The following is a 20,977-nucleotide window of genomic DNA, read 5'->3' as shown; positions in this document are numbered from 1 at the left end:
AAACATGGTTGAGCATATTCTTTTCAATGGCCATGCCCATTGCTTGCTGTGGTGTGCTAAGTGCTCCACAGAATTCATTATTTGTTCTTTCCTAGGGTGCCCCAAGTTTCATAATCAAAGTTTTGCTTTTAATTGCAAATCCAGACAGATTGCTTGTTAACAGTATTGTTAATGTTTACATATTGTTTTTACTGTTTTTAAAGGTTAAATTCACCTTTAGGAACAAGTTATATGTTACACCTGTATTTAGGGTGTAACATGTTGCTAAGCACCCCAACCCTCACCCCCAGATCAGTGCACTTGTAGACCTTTGATACTTCCTTCTGTTTTCTACCTGAAAAAGCTGTAGGAAGTGTCTGCAGGAGCCCGACACTGCACCTGTGATCCACTGAATACTGGTGCAATGTTTTACAAGCTCCTGTGGGTAAAAATAAAAAATGCACATTTCTTTCCTGCAAAGGTGAATATCAATGAAGGAGGAAATCAGGATAAATCAATACAGTGCTTGCATATAATTAGGACCCCAGCATATGCCACCCACCTCAGGGGTCTGTCGAACAGACAGTGCCAGTGACTCTTTAGCAATCACAAACAAAAATGGAGAGAGCGGGCAGTCCTGCTGGGTGCCACTCTGGAGGGAGAATGCTCTACAGATATCCTTGTTGGTACATACAAGTGCTTTGGGATTTCTATACAGAAGACAAACCCACCTAATAAACTGATGGCCAAAGCCCATACGTTACATGATTTCCCATAAATAAGGCCATCTGACTGTGTTGAATGCTTTTATGCCTCTATGCAGATACAATCGTATGATGTTATCATAGGCACTCTTACCAAGCAAAAATCCAGACTGATGTGGATAAAATCACTTTGATCAACTGCTTTCCATCAGCCCAAAGCCTATAAATCTTGAAGCAGCACTGGAAGCAGCGTCAATGTGGGTTAATGTACCTGTACGTCAGCCCACATTGGCAGCTACTGCAGGGCTCAAAGAATGCACACTTGGGAGTCACTGTGTCTAGGTGATCACATGGTCTTGTATCATGTAATTGCGGTGTCCAATTACAGGAATCACATGGTAACCAGATGTAAACATTGGTTCTTTCTGCTCTCATACAGATCAGCTGTGAGAGTAGAGAGAAATGTTGCTATGGTCTGTGAGTGTACAGCATTCTGTCAGACTCCATGTACACTTACAGATGCATTGCCAGCCTGCCCCAGTGTCCCTGATCACTGCCCCTAGTATATCAACAATAAAGAGTGCAGTCAGCCCCTGTCACCTGTCCCAGTGTCACCAGTGCTCAAAGTAACACAGCCGTACACCATACCAATTATCCTGCTCACCTCCATACCAGTGCCACAATCACTGGCATTCGCCATCCAGGTGTTCTGATCACCACAATACTCCATACCAGCACCATGATCACTGCCATACCCTATATCACCATCCTGATCACCACCATACCCCATACCAAATTCCTGATCAAAGTCATAACCCACACCAGCATCCTGATCACCGCCATACCCCATAGCAGCGTCCTGATCACCGCCATACCAGCGTCCTGATCACCGCCATACCAGCGTCCTGATCACTGCCATAACAGTGACATATCAGTACCAGTGTCAACAGGACCTCCAAAAAGGTGCTAGTTAAGGTGTTCTATGAGCATAAATTATGCATCTAATTCCCTAACCACTTCCTGTCCACAAGGGGATGTTGTTCACCAAATGAGGCCAAATGAGGCAGTCAGTACATCAGGACTGATCAATTTTAAAATGTTATATATACATACATATAAATACATACATATATACATACCTAATTTTATAAAGATATAACATTTAAAAAAAAATGATATAACAAAAACTAAGCAAATGTGTTTTTTTTGTTTATATAGCAAGAAATAAAAAAAACACAGTGGTGATTAAGCGAGTAGAACAGCACTTTGTCTAATACCCTGACATCACTATTCAGCAAGAAGGTGGACCAATAGTTACCGGCTTCAAACGCTTTCAGAAACCATGTATGTACCTTTGGGGTAAGACTGATACCATTCTGCAGCTGAGCCATCTAAACCTGAAGTTTTTTTGGGGGGAAAAGGAGTGAATGGCATCTGTAATTTCTTCTTGAGTTATAGTCAAGTAATTGCTGTTGCGGTGAGTTGTGTGAGGCAAAGAGAGGTAAAAAAGGTAGCTAGAGCCATCTCAGAGGATGGAGGCATGTCCATATCCAATGATGGTAGTGAGAAAACACCTCATTAATTTTAAGATGATCAATTGTGATAGTTCTGTCAGGGAAACCTACATGGAGAATAGTAGTGTCAAGGTAGAAAGGCCAATAGCTTTCCATTCTTCATTATGTTCATGTAGGTGAGCTGACAGATATAGCTAATGCTTTTTGGGTCAGTTCTATAATGTGGTGATGATGGGTTCAACGAGCCACCACAAGAGCACAATGGAAAGCCTGGAAAGGATCCACAACCTATTGCATGTGGGCTATTTCCAAATCAACTTCTAAAGATAACTGACTAAAGCGACAGGTCGCATAATGTGCTACCATATGATTGATAAACAATCTCAGTGGGGATTCAGCCTCCAGACAAGGGAAGAGGGTTTATGCCCCAGTGCAACTTCTAATTTGGGGGAGGGGGAGAATGGTCTGATAGTGTTTGAGTCAGATGAGAAAGTGGTTGTAATCCTCAGACATAAAAAGTGAACAAAGCACATCCTTTTATAGTGTGAACTTGCCTGAATCCAGAGCACAAAATCTGGTTCTTCTCACACACACAGAAGGTGACTCATACTCAGTGTGTTTTTCTATGAGCCAGTTGGGGGTGTTCCTTCTGTCCAATCATCAGATTTCACAGAGCTGTAAGCTCTAGCTCTGTAGGTTGTGTGACCTTAGAGTAAATTGTGTGTTTGTGAGTTCTCTCAAAGTACAAGAAAGAAAGGCAGCTGACATGGAGGCCATGCTAGTTTATAGAAAAGCAAACTAGTCCTCCCTGGAGTCCTGAGGTCTTTCCAGGCACCAAGGAAGAGAGAAAGAGAGAGAGAGAGAGAGAGAGAGAGAGACATATACATCCAGTCACACAGTCAGTCATTCCAAAGAAAAGCAAAATTAGCAACAATTATACAGAAGAAAATAAAACATACAAAAGATACAACTCCTCTGCCAAGCTCGACTTATCAGAACAGGCTTAATTTCAATATGAAGTACAATGGAGGGGAACATGATCAAATAATCAAAGGAAGTAAACTATAAAAATGTTAGCAGCTCAGAAAGGAAGAAATAACGTTACCCTCCTAAGCACTACATAGACAAAGAACCTGTCACGTACCTGATTGGAGACTGAAATGAACCTGTCATGTACCTGATTGGAGACTGAAATGACGAGGTCGGCCTCACTTGTGTCACTATCCCTGACCCCACTGGAAGTGGAACAGAGGGTGTTTAGGGACCAGGGGGACAAGAGTGCCAGCAGGTGTTGTTTGCAGCACTTGCAGCTAGAGTCCTTAAAAGACTGATGGACCACCGATTCAGGAATAGTAGCGATATGCAGAGCTGGTATGGTAGATCGCCAGGCGTGCACCAGAGCAAGGCAGAAAGCTGGTGTCAGGGACCATCGCGACGCATGGGTCTACACAGGCGTAGGTGTCTGCCAAGACGTGTAGGTGGCAGGGCACTAGGACCCAGGCGCACCCGTCGTCTTGACAGTACTAGGCAGGCACTAGGACCTAGGCTGCGCCTGTCAGGTGCAGGGCGGGCTATTTAACTAGCTGCCGACCACAGATAGCCGAATGACGGCTACACTGCGGCCGGCCAGTTCTGAGTGGACGTCATATGACGTCCTCCCAGAACGCGCTCTCCTGCGTGCCCCAGGGGGCGCGCACCCGGTGATCTCCGTGATCGCTGTGTCCTACGGACACAGCTGATCACGTGATGTGGTAAAAGGCCAATCACAGCGGCCTTTTACCACGTGATCAGCGGTGTCCAATGACACACTGATCAGAGGGAAATGCAAGTGCCGGTTCTCGGCTGCACTTTCCTCACGCTGTCAGATCGTGAGGAAAGTACTGCCGAGGACCGGCAGTTGTCAGAGCGGGGATCGGCACCGATCATCAGGGCACTGATGATCAGTGCCCTGATGATCGGTGCCCAGCAGTGCCACCCGCAAGTTCTGCCCACCTGTGCCCAGAAGTGCGCCCACTAGCTCCGCCCACCTGTGCCCAGATCACCCACCTGTGCCCAGCAGTGCACCCACCTGTGCCACTCTGCAGTGCCACCTACCTGTGCCCAGAAATGCCGCCTACCTGTGCCCACCAGTGCCACCCACCTGTGCCCACCCACCAGTGCTGCCCACCAGTGCCACCCACCAGTGCAGCCCAGCAGTGCTGCCAGTCAGTGCCACCAGTCAGTGCCCATGGGTTGTGCCAGTCAGTGCCGCCAGTCAGTGCCCAGCAGTGATGCCAGTCAGTGCCGTCTATCAGTACCCATCATCAGTGTCGCCTATCAGTGCCGCCTATCAGTGCTGCATATTAGTGCCGCCTATCCGTGACACCTCATTAGTGCTGTCTATCAGTGCCGCCTATCCGTGCCACCTCATTAGTACTGCCTATCAGTGCCCTTTAGTGCTGCCTATCAGTGCCCATCAGTGCCGCCTATCAGTGCCGCCTCATCAACGCACATCAGTGAAGGAGAAAAAATACCTGTTTGAAAAATTTTATAATAGAAACAAAGAAACTTATTTTTTTTTTCAAATTTTTTGCAATTTTTTTATTTATAGCGCAAAAAGTAAAGCGCCCAGTGGCGATTAAATACCACCAAAAGAAAGCTCTATTTGTGAGAAAAAAATGATCAAAATTTCATATGGGTACAATGTTGCATGACCACGCAATTGTCAATCAAAGTGCAGCAGCGCTGAAAGCTGAAAATTGGCCTGGTAAATAAGGGGGTATAAGTGCCTGGTAGGCAAGTGGTTAAACCAGCTCTGCACAAACACTTGTTGCCGAATGGTCTTTGTATGCTGTTACCTGTGTTGTGAGTATCTTGATCTGGATTGTTTGACCTTGCTGCCTTCTCCTGTCCTGACCCTTGGCCTGCCTGACTCTGCTCCTGGATGTTCCCCTTTAAATCTGATCTTTTGGTATTGACCCTGAGTGTGACCCGACTATCCTTTGCCTACCGTTTTGTACCTCACCGACCCGCTAGTTACCGATCAGGGGCCCTGGTGAACAAGTGCTCCGGTGCTTAGACTCCGCACTCTGGGGAGGCTCTGCCAGGGAATTGATAGAGGTGCTGTCAGGCGATCCATTACAGTACCATTCGGCCATGACTGAGTCTGGAGGGAATCCTTCCCCCTTTGAAGTGATGTGTCAACATTTGTCCACCCTGACGCAGGCAGTAACTGCCCTGCAGGACAAAAGCGCCCAATTGGAAGATCGGTTTGACACTTTAACTGTGTCCGGGGATCCCTCTCAGAGCCAGGCCTTAGCTGTTGACGCTGAGGTAACTTCTGGATCGCCCATAGGGGCTGCGGCTGCAGCTCCACCAGCCGAACCCCGCTTGCCCATGCCTGAATGTTTTTGGGGAGATCGAGCACGTTTTAGGACATTTAAAAATGCCTGTTACTTATATTTTGACTTACAACCTCGTTCGTTTACCACGGAGTTGGTCAAAGTAGGATTTGTAATTTCCTTGCTGCAAGACGAACCCCAGGATTGGGCCCTTAGACTAAGGGAAACGCAGGCCCCCCAATTGCAGACTTTGGACGCATTTTTTAAAGCCATGTCGGTCCTCTATGACGACCCCCAACGGGTGGTTTCTGCTGAAACCACCCTTTATGCCCTACGACAGGGTCGTCGAGCTGCGGAGGAATATGCCTCCGAGTTCAGGCGATGGATGGGGGACACGGATTGGAAAGACACAGCCCTGCATCACCAATTTCGGGTCAGACTCTCGGAGGGGCTTAAAGATGAGTTAGCCCGGGTTGGCCTCCCCGAGTCCCTAAAGGATCTGATCGACCTGGCGATACAAATTGATCGCAGGTTACGGGAACGCCGGTCTGAGAGGACAGGTCAGGGTCAAGGAGCTACTTGGACACCCTCCCGGGGCACAGGTCACCCCGTTCCTGCTGATGTTCCACCAGCCGTTCCCACTGACACTTCTGAGCCTATGCAGCTGGGATTAACTCGGCAGGCCCTCACCCCCGAGGAACGCCAGAGAAGACGTGCCAGGAACCTGTGCTTTTACTGCGGGGAAGCTGGACATGCTGTGTGGAACTGCCCAGTAAAGACACGTAAGTCGCGATCTACAGTTCCTTTGTCTCTAAGTAACATAAGTCAATCCAGTTACTTAGCGGTACCCCTCTTTTTTCAGCTGCCGGAAAGAACCGTGGAGACCATTGCAATCATTGATTCGGGGGCCTGCAGTTGCTTCCTTGATCTTGGTTTTGCCCGCCAGCAGGGGATACCACTACAGGCCAGGAAATGGGGGCTTAATTTGTTCTTGGCTGATGGCTCTCAGATAAAATCAGGTTTAGTTGACCAAGAAACCCCTCCCATACTCACCACCATATTCGGCTCCCACCAGGAGTTGTTACATTTTGACGCTATTGCGTCACCCCTTTTTCCAGTGATTCTGGGGCTTCCGTGGCTGCAGGCCCGCAACCCCCAGATCAACTGGAAAACTGGGTCTCTTAGTTTTTCCTCTGACTATTGTCAGGAAAACTGCCATGCCTCGAGGCCCTGGGGCCCCCAAATCCTCTTATGTGCTGAGGAGGATGCTAGCTTAAGACAGGTTGTGCCAGCAGCATACCACGGGTATTTAGATGTATTTAGTAAACGGGGGACTGACACATTACCCCCACATCGACCATATGATTGTCCCATCGATTTATTGCCAGGTTCTGAGATCCCTTTTGGTCGTATCTTTCCACTGTCTGAGAGAGAATTGGGGGTATTGAAGGAGTACATTGAGGAGAATCTCCAGAAGAGGTTCATCCCCCCCTCCACTTCATCGGCAGGGGCAGGTATTTTCTTTGTGGAGAAAAAAGACAGAACATTGAGGCCCTGTGTGGATTATAGGGAATTAAATCGGGTAACCATTAAAAACCGATACCCCCTACCATTGGTTCCCGAGTTGTTTCAAAGCCTAAGGACACCGGTCTGCTTCATGAAGCTGGATCTGCGCGGGGCATATAACTTGGTACGCATTCGGGAGGGGGATGAGTGGAAGACAGCCTTCCGTACTAGGTTTGGTCACTTTGAGTACCTGGTCATGCCTTTTGGACTATGCAATGCCCCGGCTACGTTTCAGCATTTTGTGAATGATGTGTTTAGAGATTTCTTGGACGTTTTTGTTATTGTCTACCTGGATGGTATTCTGATTTTTTCCCCATCCCTAGACATCCACAGAAGCCATGTAGTTAAGGTCCTGGAGCGACTGCGCTTGCACGGCCTATACGCCAAGGCCGAGAAGTGTAGTTTTGAGCAGCAGAGCATTTCCTTTCTGGGTTTGATCATCTCCACTGCGCGGATCGCAATGGATCCCCAAAAGGTCTCGGCAATCCTTGATTGGCCAGCTCCAACCGATAAAAAGGGCGTCCAAAGGTTTATTGGATTCGCCAACTCGAAAATTCATCAGGAACTTTTCAGGTCTGGTCTCCCCTATCACGCAGTTGACTAAGTCAGGAAGTCGCTTTAAATGGACATCAGGAGCTCAAGAAGCATTTTAGACCCTGAAGCGACTATTTACCACCGCTCCCATTCTGGGTCACCCGGATACGGCACTGCCCTTTGTACTAGAGGTAGACGCATCCGAGAACGCAGTAGGATCCATCTTGTCACAAAGGAAGGGGCCCAAAGACTTGCTACACCCTGTGGCGTTCTTCTCTAGGAAACTTACTTCGGCAGAACGCAGTTATGACATCGGGGACCGAGAACTGTTGGCCATCAAGACCCCGTTGGAGGAATGGAGATATCTACTGGAAGGAGGGGTGCACCCAATTTTGATTTTCACGGATCATAAAAATCTTGAATATTTGAAAACAGCCAAATGTTTAAGACCACGCCAAGCCAAATGGGCCCTGTTTTTCTCGCGATTCTCATTCCACATCACGTACAGGCCAGGTTCAAAGAACACAAAGCCAGATGCCCTGTCTCGTATGTTTGAGGATCCTGAGGAAGAACTCAAACCGGATACCATTCTGTCTGCTGGAAACTTTTTGGCTCTCCAAACGGAACTGAGAGCTAAGTTGCAGGACGCATGTGAGGCTTGTCCCACAGTGCCAGGAGTACCACTCTCCCACGAAGAAGGACTGATACGGAAAGAGGGGCTGATTGTGGTTCCAAAGGAGGTGCAGACACAGGTATTAGGGCACTGTCACGATCACCCAATGGCGGGGCACTTCAGAACGGCAAAAACATTGGAACTACTTAAACGCACCTTCTGGTGGCCTGAAATGAACAAGGACTGTAAACGCTACGTGGAATCTTGTGCGATTTGCCAAAGGAATAAACCAACCAGGAACAAGGCTTGGGGGCTTCTACGCCTACTACCCATTCCCACCCGATGTTGGCAGAAGATTGGTATGGATTTCATAGTGGAACTACCTCCGTCCCAAGGACATACGGCAATTTTCGTTGTAGTGGACAGACTTTCAAAGATGGGCCATTTTGTACCACTGAAGGGGACCCCATCAGCAGAAGAGACCACCAGGATCTTTATCAGAGAAGTAGTTAGGCTACATGGGGTTCCTGAGGATGTGGTATCCGACCGAGGGGTGCAGTTCACCTCCAAATTTTGGAGGGCCCTATGCAAGGCCCTGGGCATTAAGCTCTCGCTTTCTTCCGCCTTCCATCCTCAGACCAACGGGCAGACAGAGAGGACCAATCAGACGTTAGAGCAATATCTGAGATGTTACACTTCATTTGTACAGGATGATTGGCTGACCCTCTTGCCCCTGGTGAAATTTGCATTCAACAACGCGAATCACTCTGCTACAGGACAGTCACCGTTTTTTTTCGAATTATGGGTTCCACCCCACATTCATGCCTGACCTGATTGCGGAAAGCACGGTCCCAGCTACCCAAAACATGATGGATTTTTTTTCAAACAATAACAAACGATTACAAGAAGCCATGGCTAAAGTCCAGGAAGACAACAAGGAGGCGTTTGACAAAAAACGAAGGGGGGGAATTAATATTGCAGCCTGGTGACAAGATCTGGTTAGCAACAACTAACCTAAAATTGCAGTGCCCATCTAAGAAATTAGGACCAAATATTTTAGGCCCCTTCCAGATTAAACGCATGATCAATGAGGTAGCTTACGAGCTGGTCCTTCCTGAGACCTTCAAGATTCATCCTGTGTTCCACGTCTATTTGCTGAAACCAGTAGCCACAGACCCATTTCCGGATCGGGAATCCAGGCCCCCAGAGGCTATTATAGTAGGGGAACAGGAGGAATTTGAGGTAGAAGCAATCTTGAACTGTCGGAGGAGGGGGGGCCAGACCCAGGTTCTGATTAAGTGGAAAGGCTATGGTCCTGAGGAGAATTCTTGGGAACCCGCTAAAAATGTTCATGCTCCTAGACTTATGCGGGGGTTCGTGCGTGATCACCCGCAGTGGAGAGATCAATTGGGCACCCGGAGGGTACCCATGGGGGGGGCAATGTCAGGGACCATCGTGACGCATGGGTCTACACAGGCGTAGTTGTCTGCCAAGACGTGTAGGTGGCAGGGCACTAGGACCCAGGCGCACCCATAGTCTTGACAGTACTAGGCAGGCACTAGGACCTAGGCTGCGCCTGTCAGGTGCAGGGCGGGCTATTTAAACCAGCTCTGCACAAACACTTGTTGCCGAATGGTCTTTGTATGCTGTTACCTGTGTTGTGAGTATCTTGATCTGGATTGTTTGACCTTGCTGCCTTCTCCTGTCCTGACCCTTGGCCTGCCTTAATCTGCTCCTGGATGTTCCCCTTTAAATCTGATCTTTTGGTATTGACCCTGCATGTGACCTGACTATCCTTTGCCTACCGTTTTTGTACCTCACCGACCTGCTAGTTACCGACCTGGCCTGTATGACTCTGATTTAGCTCATCCATCCATCCCGCAGGGATCACTAGGCTCCCTCACATCAGACTCTTAGCCCCCTGGAGCTCCTGTCAGACTCCTCTACCCCTGTTGGAGATACCTAGCAGCTGCGACCTGGTACCGGAGCGCTCCAAGTCCATCCCCATCATCAGGGGCCCTGGTGAACAAGTGCTCCGGTGCTTAGACTCCGCACTCTGGAGAGACTCTGCCAGGGGATTGATAGAGGTGCTGTCAGGCGGTCCATTACAGTTGGGATGGGAGACAGAAGCAATGTCATAGGAATAGCCAGGGTCATCAATGTGCGGACAGCGAGGTACCAAATCATAATCAAGCCAAAGTCAGGAGTAGAGCCGAGGTCAGGAACAAGTATCAAGCAGGAGAGTAATCAAGAGTCAGGTCAGGAACAAGCCAGGTCAGCAACAAGGGAATCACACAGGAATGAGCAGGAAACAGGGAACAGCTGAAGACCAGTCAGAACTTAGCATAGGGCGAGGTACCCTTTAAATAGTCTGTCTGGCGGCAATCTTTGCCGTGCGTGTGCACATGCGTGTGCGTGATTGCACGTCTGTGCGCATGCGCATGACCAATCACTCTTCTCCAGACATTTGCATGCGCATTTCTATTCGCCAATCGTCTCACCGGGTTTTCCTTACATTGCCCCCCCCTCCCCCTTAAGGGCAGCCTCCAGATGCCCACTAAAGCTTGTTCTTCAGGATGAAGATGAAGGTAAGCTTGAACTAATTCTGGAGCATGGAATTATCCTCTGGATAGTACCCTTTCCATTTGATGAGAAACTGAGTATGACCACCCCTCTTTCTACAATCCAGGATAGCCTCCACCTCATATTCTTCATTACCTTCGACCAGCAATGGAGCAGGAGTCTCCGAATCTCGATCCGGAAATAAACTTGGTATTGTTGGTTTTAATAGGGAGACATGGAATACTGGATGGATCTTCATATTCTTTGGTAGCATTAATTCAAAAGCCACAGGGTTAATCCTTCTCTTAATTGTAAAAAGTTCCAGGTACCTCGGACCAAGCTTCTTTGAAGTACAGCTCAATTTCATATTTGTAGTAGATAACCAGACCTTATCTCCTGGTTTCAGATTTAGATTCCCCCTTCTTTTTCTGTCAAAACATTTTTTGTTACTTGCTTGAGCCTCTAAAATAGTTTTTTGTAGCATTTGGCCGTTTCTACTGAGGAAATCCAACCTTTCTTGTACTGCCGTGACAGCGAGTTCCACTGGCATTTTAGGGAGGAAGGAAGGATGATATCCATACTTGGAGCAAAAAGGGGACTGTTTGGTAGCAGAGTGGATGGAATTGTTGCATGCAAATTCAGCTAATAGAAAGAGAGACACCCAGTCATCCTGTGAATAGGATGAGAAACATTGTAGGTATTGTTCAAGGGTCTGGTTTGTCCTCTGAGTTTGTCCATTTGTTTGCGGATGATACGCAGAAGAAAAGCGAAGTCCAATCTCTAGTGCCTCACACAGAGCTTTCCAGAACTTAGAAGTGAACTGCACTCCCCGATCGGAAATGATATTGTTAGGAACACCATGTAACCTCACTATTTCTTTTTATTTTTTTCCTTTTTTTTTTCATCCAAAGTCTTTATTGAAGTAAAAGGCATATCAGATCACAAGCAGTCCGCGTACATACAACTGACTTAATCTCCCGTGACGCAGACGGGTAATCAGATATGCATTTGAAATGTACATTGAACAGAAACAAAATAACACGATACCAGGTAAACGATATACACCAAAAAAGTATTGAATATAGATGGTAATCGAGATAAGTATGAAGGATGTAAATCTAAGGGGTAGAAATTGCTCAGGTAATCGGGCAGTGGAGCAAAAGACAGCAATATCGTCTAAAGCGCGCACATCGTGTGATTCCGTATCCGGGGAAGGTAAGTTTCTTCTTGTAGATATAATTAGTTGTGTAAGAGAAAGATGTGAGACAAAAGGAGAGAAAAAAGAGAAAAAGAGTGAAAAGTGCATCAGATGGAGGAAGATATAGAAAGCATTGAGGGGAAGGAAAGAGAAGAAAAAGGAAAAAAAAAAAAAAGGGGGGGGTGGGAGGGGAAGGGTGGATCAAGTATTAGGTAATGGCTGTTAAACCAATCATATTGTGTTATAGTAGTCAAGCTAACGTATATTATCCCTATGATTTAACATATATTCCGATTGATCTCAATCCATGTTGCTATTCCGGGATTGATAGCTTTAAATGTTATTCATGTCCCTTAGACTCGTCTCAGTTATTCATACAGAGATTATAGAGATTGGTGGTTTGGAAGTGTTTCCAACAAGCCCAAGTTTTCCTAAATCTCTCGGGGTGATCCCTTGCCACTGAAATCAGTTCCTCCATCTCCGCAATCCTGATGACCCTCTGAAACCACTCCCGTACAGTAGGAACATGTTCTGATCACCAATGGACAGAAATACATTGTTTCGCTGCATTTATCATATGTAGGGTAAGAGACTTACGATACATCCTAAAAGGAAGTGAGGAGTGGTGGAGTAAAAATTGAGCTGGGGTGAAGTCCAGGGTGTATGTGGTAACTTGTGAGACTAGATCTCGCACCTTTTCCCAAAAGGGCTGCAGCCGAGGACAGTCCCACCATATATGTAGGAGTGTGCCCGTTGCCTGTCGACATCTCCAGCACAACTCTGGAACGTTACGATCAAATTTTTGCAGCAGGGACGGAACTCTGTACCATCTAGAATATAATTTGTAATTGCTTTCTTGCGTGGAGACACACATGGAACCCGAATGTATGTGATCATAAATGTGATCCCAGTCTTCAGTTGACAGAGGTATTTGTAGATCCCGCACCCAAGCCTCACACGCCTTCCGAGGCTGAGACATACTGGAGGTATCCAGAAGGGAGTAAAGCTTGGATATAACATGTCTCTGGGGAGAGTCCGAAAAGCAGAGTTTCTCATATGGAGTAAGTGGCCTTGAATATTCTTTTAAATCCGAGGAGCTGTGTATAAAGTGATGAATTTGTCTAAACATCCATGGTGTTAGGTTCAGGGATGGCCATAACTTCATAACGTCCTCCCTAGATAAGAACTTGGTATTTTTAAAAAGTTGATGCACTGTCAGATTATCTGGAAGGTTATATCCGGAGAGGAAAGCCCGGGACATACCTGGTAGAAAGTCAGGGTTCATTTTGATTGGGGTTAAAGGGCCCGGGGAGGAAGAGAGCTCTGTTTTCTGGAATAACTGTCGGCAACAGCCTAATGTGGGGCCTACAAGAGGGTGATCCCGAAATTCAGAAGGAGTATGAGAGTTTCCCAGCCAAGGGGAAGAGGCAAGCGAAATCATCGAGAAATCCGACTCCACACCAACCCACACCTTACGATTATAGTTCGAGGTCCAATCTACTACCCTTGCTAGGTGACACGCCCTGTAGTAACGGGCAATGTCAGGTAGTCCAATACCTCCACCTTTCTTGGGCATGGTAAGTTGTACAAAGCTTATTCTGGGGTGTTTATTATGCCAAAGAAAGGAGGTGCAGAGCTTTTCATAAGATGCAAAAAAAGAATTCGGTAATTTAATCGGTATTGTTTGTAGTAGATACAGTATTCTTGGAAGCACATTCATTTTGAGAATGGCTGCTCTACCAAACCAGGAAAACCAAGGTTTGTTCCAAGTCTGAAGGTCTTTGGAGATATTACGCAAGAGGGGTAGGAAATTCTGATCATAGAGTTCCTTTAGGTCAGTTGGTAATTGGATTCCCAAATATGTGATTGCCTCCGACTGCCAGGTGGAAGGGAAATTCGATTTCGCTTGTCTAATCACCTCCTGGTGCAAAGAAACATTAAGGGCTTGGGATTTAGAGAAATTTATTATGAAGTTGGCCAGATATTGAAACAATTCGAAATATTTTAGCAGATTAGGTAAAGTGATATGGGGGTCTGTTAGAAAAAGCAATATGTCATCAGCAAAGGCCGCTATCTTATGAATTTTGCCATTAATCGGAATCCCCTTGATATCATTTTGTTTGATGCAATTCAACAAGGGTTCCAGTGTTAGAATAAAAAGGAGGGGGGATAGTGGGCATCCCTGTCTGGTACCATTGCCTATCGAAAAGGAGTCTGAAAGTAGACCATTAACTCGCACTTTAGCTGTGGGAGATGTATACAAAGACATGATAAATGTACGAAAACGCTGAGGCAGTCCAAGGCCAAGCAGAACAGCCTCCATATAGTCCCACGCTAGTCTATCAAAGGCCTTCTCGGCATCTAATGATAAGAAGAAGCCCGATTGTTGCTTTTGGGTTAACCAATGATGAATGTTTATGGCCCTTATAGTGTTATCTCTGGCTTCTCTCCCTGGTACAAAGCCCACTTGGTCCGTTGATACAATGGGATCTATAATACGTAATAGGCGATTGGCTAAAATTTTTGCAAAGATCTTTAAATCAACGTTCAATAAAGAGATCGGACGGTAGTTCGCTGGTGAGGTGTGGTCTTTATCCTCTTTTGGTATAACCATAATATGTGCCTCAGAAAGATGGCGCAAGGGCTGTCCCAGTGTATCTAAAGTATTAAAGGCCCATAAAAATGGTTGTGCCAGTATGTCATGGAAAGTCTTATAGTAGGAAGTGACAAATCCGTCGGGACCTGGGCTTTTACCAGGTTTAAATTGTGTGATAGCTTGTTGTAATTCCGTCAGGGTCAGAACTCCATCTAAATCTTTTGCTTGTGATCTAGAAATAAGGTTTGGGAGATATTGGTTCAGGAAGGTCTGAATAATTGTCTTACGTGACCTAGTGTCACCTGGTGGTTTAGATGGTACAGGTAAATTGTATAAAGCGGAATAGTAGTTTTCAAATTCAGCTGCAATATTCTTTGACGTTTTCAATAAGCGTCCCTGCTTATTGAAAACTGAGCTGGTAGATGTGTCGAGCTGCCTTTTTAGATTGCAAGGCCCGGGCTAGAAACTTGCCACTCTTATTTCCATGTTCATAAAAAAGTTTTTGTTGAAGAATGAAGTTACGTTTGGCTTTTTTGTCTACAACATCTAGAAGTTGTTTTCGCACCTGATCTAATTCAGTTGCAGAATTCAAGGCTCTAGAGCGTTTATGCGTGCATTCAAGCGCACAAACTTTTTGCAATAAGGAGGTAAAAGATGCTTGAGCTAGACGTTTTCGCGAAGCGGAGATAGACATAAGAAGCCCACGGGTTACACATTTGTGTGCTTCCCACTGTATGAGAGGGGTCGTTTCTGGAGATGTGTTTTCTTTAAAATAATTGGTCAAAGAATCACGGATCTGGAGGGTGACAGAGGAATCTGTAAGAAGGAAGGGATCTAATCTCCATGTTTTGAACGCGACTGGTGCATCAGGGAATTGTAAGGTCATCAGAATTGGGTGGTGGTCAGATAGAATCATCGGTTCGATCGAAGCAGATTTCAAGGTATGTAAATCTTTCTGAGAGAGAAAAAAATAGTCAATTCTAGAATGGCGCTTATGTGGTGCGGAATAAAAGGTGTAGTCTTTGTCTTTAGGGTGGAGGGTGCGCCAGGTATCATGTAGAAGAAGATCATGTAGCTCGAGTTTAATCTGTCTGAGTGCTTTGAAAGGTTTAGAGGAAAAACCAGTGGAAGTATTCTCCAATGGGTTCAAAGCTACATTAAAGTCACCTCCAAGAATCAGAATACCTGATTGAAACAGAGCAAGTAATTTGGAGATTTTGCGAAAAAAGCACACTTGTGCAGTATTGGGACTGTAAATGTTAGCTAGAGTAAGTGGCTTATTATAGAGGGTGCCTTTGAGAAAGAGGAACCTCCCCTCAGGGTCCTCGAGAGATTCAGTACATAGGAACCATTGAGTTTTTCTCCTTCCTTTCTCCTTTTTTGAACTTATTCAGACCTTGTGTAAAGAGGCCTCAGGTTGAGAAGCTGTTGCTGCGCCTGTGTGTGGATAGGGTGCATTGGAGCAGAGTCATTCGTGACGTGCTTTACGATGTACAGGGGATGCTGGTAAACTGTCTCCAGTAATGAGCCTTCGTCGTACCGGGGAGGTTGAGGTGTGATGAGGGGTTCTGCATCGTCTGTCTCTTCCAGAGTGGTCAGAGAGTTGCGTATCCATAAGGTCTTCAGCTGACCGTGAAAAGGGAAGAGATTCAATGGACCAGTTGGATATATCTAGTAATGGGATATTCAGGCTTTCACAGAATAGCGTAAGATCTTCTGGAGATCTCATGAGAGCTGATTTCCCCAAATGTGTTGCCGCGAGGCCAAACGGGAACTTCCAGCGATATGCTATTCCCTTGGAGCGAAGTAGATCAAGCAGAGGACGTAGGTCTTTCCTACGTTGCAAGGTGAGGTGGGAAAGATCTTGAAATAATTTGATTTCTGTTTCATGATATTGCAAGTGGTGTTTATCCCGAGCTCTGCGTAATATTTCTTCCTTAAGACGGAAATCAACTAGACAGCAAATGATATCTCTCGGTGGGTCGGTGTCTCTGCCTCTAGGACGCAATGCCCTATGTAGGCGTTCGATTGCAATCGGAGATTCAGGTGGCCTTTCCAAAAGATCGTTAAAAATGGTTAAAAGCACCTGGGTAAGTTGGGCAGATTCGATTGCCTCAGGGACACCACGCACCCTTAAATTATGCCGTCTTCCCCTGTTATCCAGGTCTTCGATGTGACGGTCAAGCTCTCTCAAATGCAAAGTGTGCGTGTCAACCTGTTTGCGCATCTCATAAATGGCTCGATCCTGTGTGATAACTTTATCTTCTACTGCGTCAAGCCTGTTAGCTACTGCTTGCATATCGATATGTAACTCAGCTATAGCCGTAGAGAGAGTCCCTTTAATATCTGATGCAACCGCTTTCAAATCCCCTAAGGTGAGAGGGGAGGTTGTCCTGCTGTGTTAGCTGTTGGCTGATTCAAATACTGTGGACGAGTTTCCGTAAGAGGCGAGTGTAGGGGGGATTCATGGGAAGAAGCTTCCGTGTGATCTGGAGTCTGCGACCGGAATAATTCCGGGATGCTGCGATTGGCCAGACCATTTGGACGCCGAGGGGATCTGGAGCGAGGAGTGGTAGATTTCTTATCTGATTTCCCCGTGTTTACGGTTACTCTCTGTGTTATAAATGCGTAATCCCACCTCTGTGTGACAAGGATCAAGATATTATGTAGACATTTTCAATGGGAGCAGGCTGGGACCCCCAGAATTAACGAGAAAAAGAGAGGGGAGTAAATATTCCTGAACAGACCAGGGATCGCAGTGTATACCTCGGCAAGTGTGAGAGGGAGAGCAGAGTTCAGTATTGTTGGGTCTGTGGGTCTGTGGCTTCTGCAGAGTATTGGGAATCTGAAGGAGTGTAGGGATTGCCTCTGCTTTCCCCTAGTGAACCTTTGCAGGGAAGTCTGCTGCTTCAGGCCTAGCTGTTCACTGATGGGGAGTGTACAGGCCCTTACTGTAGGCCGATGCTCTCTGGGCTCGTGAGGGGGGTGCCCCGATGGGTAAGGGAGAGGTGCCCACTTATTTATGTGGGGAGTAGTTGTGGACCTATAGTCCTTTTTCACGCCGGGTGTCTCACTCACCCGGCCTTTACACTGTGTGTGTGGCCGCGGTCTCGCCAGGCCGTGACAAGCCCCGCCGCTCCAGACGGGGAGCAGCCGACACTCCCAGCGTGGATGGAGGAATCCAGCTGCCAACGTTCCGGACGAAGCGGGGGGGAGAGATATGATCAGCAGCCCCCTCCTTATGTCAACACCGCGCTCCTCATGCACCCGGCCTCCCGCTGGGCGGGTGCTAGCCGGGTAGTCTCGTGGCTGCACTCGGCCGCGATAGGCCATGCCGGATTGCCGCAGCAGATCCGGGCCAGCAACGTCCAGACCCGCTCAGTGCTGTCTCCGAGAGATACAGCAGGGTCTCTCGCGTGATCCTGCTAGCTGCTGTCTCTCGGATGGTGGTGGATGCGGAGCAGGCCGACAGGAGCTCTGACTTAAGCGGCTTGTCCAGTCGCCATCTTGGACACGCCCCCACTATTTCTTTAATAAAAGCAGAAGCAGTCTCAGCGGCAGAAGGAGTCCCTCTCAGGGGAATGAAGTGGGCCATTTTTGACAGACGATCTATCACAAAAAATATGGTGGTGAACCCTTCAAATGGGAGGAGCTCTACAATAAAATCCAGAGAAATCATACTCCATGGCTTTTCAGGTACTGGCAGAGATTCCAACAGGCCCCATGTTTTGGCTTTATCAGACTTTTTTCGGAGACATACTGAGCAAGATCTAACATTCAACCAACCACTTCTTTTATTTGTGCTACGAGATCTGTTTGTAGGAGTAAAAAATTTTTAGCTGGCAGGACCGTTTCAGGTTCAGATGGTACAATTGGGTCATGAAACATGCGTGAGAGCGCATCGGGCTTGCCATTCTTTGATCCTGGATGGTATGTCAAGTGAAACACAAAGCGGGAAAAGAACAGTGCCCATCTTGCCTGCTGCCACGGCCTTAGGCGTTATGCAGTTCTCAAGTACTCTGGTTCTTGTGATCCGTAAAGATGAGGATAGGGTGGGAAGCTCCCTCCAGCAAGTAGCGCCATTCCTCAAGGGCCGCCTTGATGGCGAACAGCTCTCTGTCTCCCACATCATAGTTCCTTTCAGGGGAGCTTAACTTTCTAGAGAAGAAGGCAACAGGGTGAAGGAGGGATTTGAGTCCCTGTCATTGTGAGAATATAGCTCCAACAGCATCTTCAGAAGCGTCTACTTCAAGGACATAAGCTAAGGCAGGATCTGGGTGCTTCAGGATAGGAGCAGAGGTGAATAAGGTCTTTAATTGTTCAAACGCTGCTTGAGCCTCGGGAGTCCACTTGAAAGCAACATGTTGCCTGGTTAACTGCATGAATGGTGCAATGATACCTGAAAAGTTCTTAATGAATTTCCTATAGAAATTGGCAAATCCCACGAAGCGTTGTGCAGCTTTCCTGTCTCTTGGAATGAGCCATTCTAATACAGAGGTCACCTTTTGGGGATCCATAGCAAATGCCATCGGGAGTGATCACAAGTCCAAAGAACTGAATAGTCTGTTTCTCGTATTCACACTTTTCAGCTTTGGCATAGAGGTGATGTTGGAGTAATCTACCCAGTATCTTCTTTACATGATCCTGGTGTCGTTCAATTGAGCTGCAAAAGACTAGGATGTCATTCAAGTAAATGATGATAAATAGATCAAGATAGTCCCGGAATATATCGTTCACGAAATGTTGGAATGTTGCTGGGGCTACAGAGGCCAAATGGCATCATCAGGTATTTGAAATGCCCAAAGCGTGTTCGAAAGGCCGTCTTCCATTCATCCCCTTCACGAATCCTTCACGAATCCTGACTGAATCCGAATTGTATGCACCTCTCAGATCTAGTTTTGAAAAGACACATGCACCTCGTAGCCTTTGGAACAATTTGGGAATCAGGGGAAGAGGATAGCGGTTCTTGACTGTTATCCTATTCAGATCACGATAGTCCACACATGGTCTAAGAGTATGATCTTTCGTTTCGACAAAGAAGATGCCTGCTCCCGCTGGTGATGTAGAGGGCTGAATAAACCCTTTTTCCAGGCTTTCATCTATATGACGTTGGAGGACCTCTAGTTCCAATTCGGAGAGGGGGTAAATTCACCCAAAAGGAATTTCAGCATTGGGCAGAAGTTCAATAGGACAATCATTGGGCCGATGAGGGGGAAGAGCATTGGCACTCTTCTTATTGAATACATCCAAGTAGTCATGGTAAGTGGCAGGGACAAGTTTCATCATCTCTGAATCAGGATGGATACTAAGAAGAGGAGTTACTGTGCATGGTTCCTTTTGGAATGCAATGGTTCTGACAGTATTCGGAAGGGAAGAGGATCTCCCCGGAAAGCCAATCGATGGATGGGTTGTGTGCCCTTAGCCAGGGCATGCCGAGGATGACCAGAAACATTGGTAAGGTTATTACATCCAGACATAGAAATTCCTGATGTCCCGAGGAGGAGTGGCAGGAAATTGGCATAGTCTCTTGCATTAATGGGCCAGAACTGATACCAGAGCCATCAACCAGATGGACCGAAAAACTTTGTTTCTTGATAAAGAGAGGGATATTTTGGTTAGCAAAGGTAGAATCCATGAAACAGCTACAGGCACCAGACTCTATAATTGCTAGAACAGTAATAGTTCTTTCAGCAAGTTGCAAGTGAAGAAGGAAGTAGAGGTGCGTTTGACTTGTTCCTTGTGGGTGCATCATATGGAACCAGCTAGGAGAGGGCTTAGGAGGTCTCACTGGACATGTCAGTACATAGTGACCCGCATCACCACGGTAGAGGCAGAGGTTGGAGTTTTGTTGTCGAAGACGTTCAGCAGAGGATAAAGGTGGCCTCCAAAAGCTCCTATGAGGAGAATTACGATGCCCCCTTTTGCTGGAGAGTATGTCTGATGCGACAGCAGTGGGTGAGGGGACAGGAGTCTCTATTTCAGAGCAGATCAAGACACCCCTGCTAGTTCTTTCACCCTGCCTTTCCCAGAGCCGTCGGTCAATTTGAATGGCTAGGTTTATCAGGTCCTCTAGCATGGTTGGTACCCCTACTCGGGCAAACTCATCTTTCAAGGTGTTGGAGAGACCAAGGCGAAACTGATGGCGGAGAGCAGACTCGTTCCATTGAGTGTCAGAAGCCATATACGGAACTCAGTCACATAGTGCTCTATAGGCCTTTGACCTTGCTGTAGCATGCTAAGCAAACATTCCGCAGCCTGATGATGGAAAGGATCAGTGTAAAGTTGTAACATGGCTGAGAAAAAAGAGTCCGTAGAAGTCAGAGCCGGATCATGTTGCTCACGAAGGTGGTGTGCCCAGGATTGGGGTTCATTCTGAAGGAGTGAAATAATG

Source organism: Staurois parvus, unplaced genomic scaffold (assembly GCF_062004578.1).
Source record: "Staurois parvus isolate SC_StPar_1 unplaced genomic scaffold, SC_StPar_1.0 ptg000403l, whole genome shotgun sequence".
Taxonomy (NCBI): Eukaryota; Metazoa; Chordata; class Amphibia; order Anura; family Ranidae; genus Staurois; species Staurois parvus.
The sequence above is the reverse complement of the archived record's forward strand: the minus strand, read 5'-3'. Positions refer to the sequence as shown.